Below are 10,000 nucleotides of genomic sequence, written 5' to 3'. Positions count from 1 at the left end.
CTTACGTGAGGGCATGGATTTCTAAAGGACATAGGTGTAGAGAAAGAAGCAGGGTAATGGAGGCCGGGGGTCTGGATGCTGTATGGGCCATTTTGGACAAGTAGGCCTAGGCTACGGTAGGAAGAAATCGCGCTTCCACGCTGTATCTAGTTGATCATTGATTACTGGGTGTGGGTGGTCATCATTGCAATATATAGCATACTTTAGCGCTTGAGGCTATTATAGCCCTTGTTGGACTGTTTTGTTGGTTCCCCTGTGTTTTCCCGGTCTGTGTGCACGCTTGTGTGTGTTTGTGTGTGTGCACGTGAGTGTGTGTCTCCCGCTCCCTCTCTGTGTCATATTGTGTGTCTGTTCTGATGTGTTTTGATTGGGGGGAGGTGTCCGGGGGGGAATAGGGGTTCAGATAGGTATTCAGATGTGTCAATCAGAAATTACTAATCATTCCACGCTGTATATAGTTGATTATTGATTACTGGGTGGTCATCATTGCAATATATAGCATACTATAGCCTATATGTTTTTATTTCGGCCTATGCGTAGAGAGTTTTTTTCGATAATTTGATAATGGATCATTGCTGGTTTTTTTTTTTACATTTTACACCATGCAGTGCAGTGTGTTGCAAGTTCTGAAGTTAATAAACATTGCCCTGGTGTACACATCGCGTTGTTTAGTTTTTTTTTAGTCAGAGCTATGTACGCAGGTTTTTTTGTTGTTGGTCCGTAACCTCAAATTCCCGTTTTGAGTCGCCGGATCCACCCCGCCTTTGCGCTCCGGCACCTCCCACTTTACAAATTAAACACTGATAATGCCCATGCAATGTCAAGTCAAGTCTACTAAAGTGCCCTATGTGCACTTGATACATCTCCTCTAAGGGCTGGCTCTGATACTGAGAGTCTTCCCCACTCACACGCATTGTCCTCTCCTCACCTCTGCCTCAGTCGATTTTGCCCCTAAACTTGTCGGACTTGTTGAGCAGGGGTTCCCAGGCAGTCTCCAGGAGCTCCCCCCAATCCCTGCAATCATCATGGGGCTTCATAAATGTGTTATCCCCCTTTATGAAGGTTTTTATAATGCTTAATGGATGATGTAAATATATTTGGTAACACTTTACTTGACGGGTGAGTTCATACCAAACCTTTCATGAATGTGGAAGACAGAATGACGACAACTTGTCAAAATAAAAGTCCCAAACGCAAAGCAGCATTGCCGTTTTTGTTCCAAACCTCTTACCTGATCACATCACATCTGAGTCAATTGGCAATTTGTTATGAACTCACCTGTCAGGTAAAGTGTTACCATTAAGATAATTTAGCACGGAACGTCTCTCGGCCAATCAGAAACAAATAAATAGTTCCATAGAACCCAATTGTTGTATAATATACTGTATTTGTCTTTTTTTTGTTTTTATTTCTTTTGTCTTTTCTCTGGTACCTGTTTTCCCCCTTTTCTCACCTCCTCTCCTCTCCTATCAAGTCTCTTTTCATCCCCTCATCTCTTCTCCTCTCTCTCAATCTCTCTCTCTCTCTCTCTATTTCCCCCCTCTCTCTGCAGAATGATTGGCATGGTTCCTCTCATCTGCTCAGTGGGCACTGTGGGTCACACCCTCTCCTGGGTCTCAGCAGTTCCGGTTCTAAACTGGTTCCTTTATGTAACGTAATGAAGCCCAGACATACGGACCTCCAATTTGTCCTTTGAGGTGGAAATTTGGATTTTGTGTGGGTGGAAATTTAAGCAGAGAGTTATTTCAACCAACTCAAAACACTGCTGGCGGTGCACGTCAGATCTACTGAAAGCAATGTGTTTTCAGGACTATTTTTAAGGTTTTGTATTATATGTCTCAGGAACAGAGGAAAGGACAGGAAATAATAAACAAAGAGAAATGACGTGAGAAAGCTAATGACACCTGGTTGGGATGGGGATATCATGTGTGTGTGGGTTTGTGTGTGTGTGTGTGGGTTTGTGTGTGTGTGTGTGTGTGTGTGTGTGTGTGTGTGTCTGTGTGTGTGTGAGTGTGTGTGTGCTTGTGTGTCTGTGTGTGTGTGAGTGTGTGCTTGTGTGTCTGTGTGTGTGTGTGTGTGAGTGTGTGTGTGTGTGTGTCTGTGTGTGTGTGAGTGTGTGTGTGTGTGTCTGTGTGTGTGTGAGTGTGAGTGTGTGTGTGTGTGTGTGTGTGTGTGTGTGTGTGTGTGTGTGTGTACAGTATGTGTGTGAGGGTTTGGTAAGGGTAGAGATAGCACGTGTTCTACGGTGGGAGACACCTCATGAAGCAGTCTGCAGACAAGAGGACGGGGGCTGGGAGGAGCAGAGCGTGACTAAAAGAGAGATGAGTCTAGACTCTGGGACACCAGGAAGGATGCAGCCTCCCTCCGCAGGCCACTTGCCCTTGGATAATGATGCTGCTGCTCCCCTTTGATGGTACACCCACCCCCTACCCCCGAATATATATAAGGCATACTGCTCATTCAGACTAGAAAACCTTTCATGGTTCTCCTTTCACACTGTCTCTCTCACACATAAACCAGACAAAAAAGCCCTCTCATCTAGGCCTCAAGGGTCCTATTCACCCCCAATTTATGAGATGGGGGCCTTAAGCACATAAATGGGTCATTTCGCACAAATTCATCTAAAAGCGCCACATTTGCCACAGTTGTAGCTCAGGTCATACTGAAATGATTTAGCTAGGGCGCCGGAGCCAGCGACCCTTGGGGCCAAGATGGCGGCCAAATCCAATATGGCAGCCACCTGAAAAGGGATTGGGCTGCATATTTTGAACCAGATGAGATATACATGAATAAAGATACATATTTCACCTTTTCTGGCTATGGGAAACACAAAAAAATATTTATATTCCCTTAATGTCCCCAAATCCAATCTACTGTCCAAAAAAGGATTTTGACTACAACTTTGGAACCAAATAAGCTACAGATGAAAACGTAATGTCTATTTATTTTTTACCATGACAAACACATGGGAATGCTTACATTTTTGATTGCCTATGTTTGGACCCCCAGTTAGACCCTTTCAAGAGAGTTCCATTATCAGCATCATAGTTGGCCCCACAAGACTGCCAGGATGCCACTCTGCCTGTTCCACCACCTTGAGAGCCCCATGTCCTATGCTAGACTTATTGTCATTGATTTTTCCTCTGCTTCCAATACTATACAGCCTCATCTACTTGCTGAGGAACTTCTTCACGAATTTAAACTTGATTTGAACATTATTGGGTGGATTTTAGATTATATGACACACGGGTCACAGTGTGTTAGAGTCAGTGGTGTTCTCTCAATAAAAAGCTCTATTCTTCCACTGGTTCTCCCCAGGGGTGTGTGCTTTCACCTCTCTTGTACATTTTATATACTAACAGCTGCAGAAGTCAGTTGGACAAACAGACAAAATCATCAAGTCACAGAATGTAAAAGCCTCTCTTCTTGGCTGAAGGACAAGCTGGACGCAGAGGTCACGGAGGGTGGCAGTGGCTCAGGAGGTAGAGGAGTCGACCAGGAACCGCAAGGTTGCTGGTACGAGGCCAACACCTCATGATTCTGTTGAACAGTCTTTTGAGCAAGACACTTATAACCCTACAAGTGCTCCTGATATGCAGGCTGGCGCCTTGCACGACAGCCTCCGCTATTGGTGTGTGAGTGTGTGTGTGTGAGTGTGTGTGTGAATGTAAGGGGTGACACTGTAGAGCGCTTTGAGTGCTCGATGGTGTTTTATGCCCCCAACGTCATCTTCCAGGCAGCGCTGCCACCGCTGACAGGCACCTAATCCTAAACCAAACCCCAACCCTAACCCTAACCCATGCCTAATCATAGCACCTTCCAGGAAGCGCTGCCTTGAAGGCAACATTGGGGCCATAAAATACCAAAAAATGTTTTGAGCACTCCAAGAAGTGGGAAAGTGCTATGTGAATGTAGTCCATTTACCATCTGTCATTTTCCATAGAGGGCGAAAGCCAAGTTGGAAGAAGATGTTTGTCATGACTGAAACAACCACCATCGTTCTCATCCAGGTGAAACTAGTGGTTGAGTGATAGGACTGTGGTTTTGATGTCCAGGTCTGTCTGTCTATCTCGCCTGTCTGTCTCTGATCACTCATCATACAGACAAAGACGTCCGGGCCTTAATAAAACAAAACTGCCCAGTGAAATGCCCACAAGGGTGACTTTTTGGGGCAGTTGCCATTCAGTTATAGTATGGAACTTGTGGTCAACCCTGGTGTGACATGGTCCATAATGATTAAGTGTATTGACCTGCATGTGAAATAAAGAGGTTTCTAACAATCTGCATATTTTACAGTGTAAAAAAACATATTTTACACTGTGTGAACTCAACACCCTGTGCAGAGCTGAAATGACAGTGATGTGAGGTCACGGTGTTCTTCTCAATATGTGTGCTCTTGACCAGATTCATTTAGATCTCTGTGCGAGTTCTCCTCAACCTTGTCCAGCTGTTGGTATTCTTATTGGTTTTCGTATGAGTGTGTGCCTCTTCGCTGAGATGATGCCTCAGGTGAACACAGAATCTGCTACACCTACACCTACACACACACACACACACACACACATACACACAGACACACACTAACACACACACATACACACAGACACACACTAACACACACACACACACACACACACACACACACACACACACACACACACACACACACACATGAGTGAAGCTGGACATCTGGTGTTGAATCCCCATCAATCAGAATAAAAATCCTCCATCTCTCTCACTTCAGCCCTTTGCCCAGTGAACGTCCCGGATGGCCTACACACACGCACACACACACACACACACACTCACATGCACACACACACACACACTCACACACACACATTCACACACACACACACACACACACACACACACACACACACACACACACACTCACACACACACAAACACACACGTACACACACACACACACACACACACATATACATGAGTTTGCCCAGTGAATGTCCCGGATGGCCGAACTGATTTATTTTTTGTGTTCCGCCAGATAAGGCTCCTGATTCGCTGAGCTTCTCTCTCAGCAGACCCCTCTGGCTTCTTTCGTCCAGCTCCGCGTTCTGGACCTCGAGACCTGTATCTGCCCCGCAGAGCTCCATTCATGTGATTTCCTTTTTCCCTCCAGGGCCAAAGGATCAGGATGGAAATGAAGCACACTGACCTTTCCTGAGCCAAAATGGCCGCCGCGGAGCCTGTAAACACAGCCCTCCGTGCTGCAACTACCCCGGCGAGCAAATACCTATTACGGCATAACAAGACACCTGAGCCATATCACCTTTCCACCCCCGCGTCTCGGGGAAGCGTAGCAGCTCATGAGCAAGCTCAACACACACACACACACACACACACACACACACACACACACACATACACACACACACACACACACACACACACACACACACACACACACACACACGCATAAACACACATGCTGCCTGCTCTTTAGAGTGTCATGCATCAGTGGAGTTGGCCCCCGAGTCGAAGCTGAGGCCTCTCCTCTCTAAGTTTGCATTAATAATGCAGGTTGCATTTATCAACGCTCGCCGGCCCTGGAGATAAAGGTGGAGAGGAGTGGAGAGGAGAGGAGTGGAGAGAGAAAAGGAGAGGAGAGAAGAGAAGTGGGGAGGAGAGGAGAGAAGAGGAGTGGGGAGGAGAGGGAATGGAGAGACGCAAGGGAAATAAAAAGAGGGCCTGAAAAGCACGGCACGCAGGGACTCACTGCCATCAAACAGAATAGCAGAGTAACATCATAATTCACCACTCCACCCCCTGTAACACACACACAACACACACACACACACACACACCTACCCTCCACCCATAAACATTGGTATGTGTGCCTGTGACACTGTGCACATGTGGAGTGTATGCATATATGTGTCTCTGTGTGTGTGTGTGTGTGTGTGTGTGTGTGTGTGTGTGTGTGTGTGTGATTGTGAGGACATCTCCATATTTGTAAAACCACGGAGCCACTGCTGCCCTTTGAGGAAATATTGTGTGATGTCTTTGTGACATCTGTGTCTCTCTGTCCCACAACTCCCCCCCTCTCCCTCTCTCCTTTCTCTATTTCTTTCTCTCTCTCTGTCTCTGTCCCACATCTTCTCCCTCTCTCTTCCTTTCTCTCTCCCTCTCTCATTTCCTTTCTCTCTTTCTTTCTCTCTCTCTCTCTCTCTCTCTCTCTCTCTCCCTCTCCCTCCCTCTCCCTCTCTCACTTCCTTTCTCTCTCTCTCTCTCTCTCTCTCTTTCTCTCTCTCTCTCTCTTTGTCCCACATCCTCCCTCATTTCCTAGCCTGTCCCGCCTACCGACAAAAGACATGATTGCTAGACTAATGTGTAACATTATCTGCAGTGAACTTTGATTAAAGCTGTTTAAAAAAATCATACAAAATGGCCATGTCTATTTGAGCAATTTATTAATTCAAGTATTGGCCTGTCCTTGCTTGGGCTTTGAAGGGAGGGAGGGAGGGTCTGTCGGACTTGAGAGAAAACGTCCTGAACACAGTGTCTGCAATCGGTCTGACATCTGCCATCACAAACCACACCTCTGACCTCCAATGCATTCAACACAACTAGCTCAACACAGCTGCTTTCAAACACATCTCCCGCACCATGAATGGCTCTTCAGTGTGTACATGTTGTTTGTGTGTGTGTGTGTGTGTCTGTGTGTGTGTGTTTGTCTGTGTGTGTGTGTGTGTGTGTGTGTGTGTGTGTGTTTGTGTGTGTGTGTTTGTCTGTGTGAGAGAAAGAAAGAGAGAGAGAGAGAGAGAGAGAGATTTTTAGCCAGATTGTGTTTAGATGAAACAAACTTGAGAAAAAAGGAAGTGGATGACACTGCTGAGCGAGGGACTCTTCACTTGACTGCGTTGCCCCCTGACCTGACTTCTGTTGTGGTTAAGATCACATCAGACAGCGACAGCGACAGTGAGAGAGAGGGAGGGAGTGAGAGAGGAAGAGAGAGATTTTCCTTTCTCCCCTCGAGCTTTCATGCATGCATTTGCATTTTGTCTTGCACGGGTATGTTTGCTCAGATATGTGTGTGTGCGTGCGTGCGTGTGTGAGTGCGTGCGTGCGTGCGTGCGTGCGTGCGTGCGTGTGTGTGTGTGTGCAGAAGAAAAAGTACATGTGTTCTTGCTGCAAGCTGTGACTGCATACATGACTAATTATTGGAGCTGTCTATCTGACATCTCTGTGTCAATCCCTTGCTTGCCACCCCAGATGTGTGTCAACAGACAAGACACAAGTTCAGAGCATACAGGATGTTTAGGAAGCCTCATTACGCACCCTTAGACAAATATGTAATAATGGCCAATAACGTAATAACGGGCAATAACGTAATCAGTTGGACGTTTTTAATTGTAATATTATAATATTATTTTTTCTCGAGTTTGTGTCAGTAGAGAGTGTTCTCACATTCTCTGTCACAGTCTGGTTTGGTAACTGCTCAGCCGACGACAAGAGGGCGCTAAATAGGGTTGTCAGGATAGCAGCAAAAAGTCATAGGGCAGGACCTCCCTGACATCAAGGACATATATAACACCTGACTGCTTAAAATGGGAGGGAAAATAGTCAGGGACCCCTGCCATCCTGCCAATGCCCTATTTCCCCCCTCTTCCTTCAGGGAAAAGGTTTAAAAGCATCACAGACAGAACTTCACGATTCACCATCACCACATCCCCAAACAGTAAGAGCCCTCAACACACATCATTCCACAGTATCTGATCTGCACAGAACCTGGTTAAGTCCCCCTCAGAGTCTGTTTTAAGGCACCAACACTATTGTTTAGTTTTATTTATCTTTTTTATTGTATTTGTGTCAGTAACTTATTGAACTATAGGGCTCCAGACTTTATTTGTTCGGTCTTCTGTGCATATGTCTTGTGTGTGCTGTGTGTGTTGTACTATCTGTCCTTACTGAATGAGCCTAAACACTAAACCAAATCCCAGGCGATGTTCCATCGTACTGGCAATAAAGCATTGACTTGACTTGACTTGCCATAACGTAATGACTTGCCAATAACATATTGTAATATTACATGAATTATTACATTATTGGCTTGGTAAGAAAAAAAATCCTTTAATAATGTAAAAACTTGAGCCGATAACATAATAACGGCCACTAACATAATCATTTCGGTCATTTTTAATGTAATAAATTGGCAATAATGTAATTTAATAATGTAATGTAAAGTTCTGAACCAAGAACGTAATAACTTTTTGACAATGTAATAAGTTATTATGTTACTGGATGGATATTATGTTATTGGCTTTGGGGGGAAATAATTTAATAATGTATTAACTGGAGCCAGTAATGTAATAATATATTAATATTGGAATATTAATATAGGATTCGCTGCTGCAGTCTGACAGTGCACAACGATGTGCACGGTGCAACAAATGTACTTGTTCGTTTCTATTGTATACAGGAAAGGTCTAACGTTTCTAATGTACACAGGGAAGGTGTTAAGTGTATAATGTACACAGGAAAGTCAGCAGCACACGAGTGTTTAGCAAATATCATCATGGTGTCTTATGCACCTGGGGATTAATAGATTCCCAAAGGCTTTATTTGTTTATCTGTTCTGCATGGCATCTTTTAGGGGATTCAGAGTCAATGCCATGCATATGATGTTTAGGAATCCCTAGGGCAAAGATTCCTAGGTCTCTAACACCCGGCCCGCGGGCCAAATCCGGCCCGCGTCCGGGTCAATTCCGGCCCGCGACATATGTCAAAATAATAATGTAATCCGGCCCTTGAGGCTATTTTTAATTGCGACAAACAACGATACTGATTAAAGTAGATGATAGATCCAAGTACGGTGACAAATCTCATTTGTAGCCTACTCTGCTCTACTATGTGCTAGACATCCAGAGCTTGATTCAAACCCAAAATCAGGAAATAAGTTTTCAGGAAATACTTGTATTACACGCGAGAAACACAAAGACGTGCATTTGTATTGACGCGGAAGCGATGCAGGCCATAGTTTTGCACAAATTGAAGCAGAAATAGGCCTACACCTAATGTTGAAAAACGTTCACGTGTGATGAAGTCTTAGGTAGGCTATGTTATTCACCTATTCTGATTCTGAAGGAGAATATCCTTTTGGAGATTATGATCGATCGTCTATTGACAGTGATAGTCACAGTGCGTCTGTGAATGGAGGTGCGTCTTTGCGTGTATACGACGGTGTCCACTAAGCATACCATGCTTATTTCGACCCTCTGCCCAACATAGCTTGGAGGTTGCAGTGGTAATCGTGATGAAAGTGTCCGTAATGGACGTGGTACAGATAGCAGGGCTAGTAGAAACAGGGCTCTAAGAACTACAAAGTCACCCGCAATATGATGCAAACTTCTGGGTACTCAGATTACCCGCGATAGGAACTGATTTGACCAGAATACTTTATTGTAGGCCTTGTGGTTTAGTAATACATCACTAAACCATATACATCTTAGGTGTTGGTATACATCTTAGGTGTTTTCCTGTTAATTTGTTATGTGGGTAATATGAAAAAAAGGAAAGTAAACCTGCTCAAATATGTTCATCCAGTATTTACTGAAATGTGCATAATTTGAGGTGCTTGCCATCCAGTGATTAGTACATTTACCCCCTTCATAAACTTTTGTTTATACTCAAAGATTTTTACATTTACAGTAGGACTTTATCTCTGACCACTTTCAAGCCATGGCCTTTTGAAATTTTGATATAAAAATCCAATGGTGTTGCTTTCTTAACCCTGACGCCTAGTTTGCCAGGTTTAAAAGAATAGAACATTGCATTTTCAGAAATAGCCGGCCCTCCAATCAGATGACGTTGGCAGAAGTGGCCCCCAGCTCATTTGAGTTTGAGACCCCTGCCCTAGGGAGAGAATGTGATGCTTTTTGTCACTATGGAAACAAGCTAGCCATGCTTTCATTTGGTTCTTGCTCAGACCTGATCCAATCGGATGGGGTCAAGATGGAATGAAGGCACACAAATCAGA

The sequence above is a fragment of the Alosa sapidissima genome, chromosome 21, assembly GCF_018492685.1.
Source record: "Alosa sapidissima isolate fAloSap1 chromosome 21, fAloSap1.pri, whole genome shotgun sequence".
NCBI lineage: Eukaryota > Metazoa > Chordata > Actinopteri > Clupeiformes > Clupeidae > Alosa > Alosa sapidissima.
Note: the sequence above shows the minus strand (reverse complement) of the source record.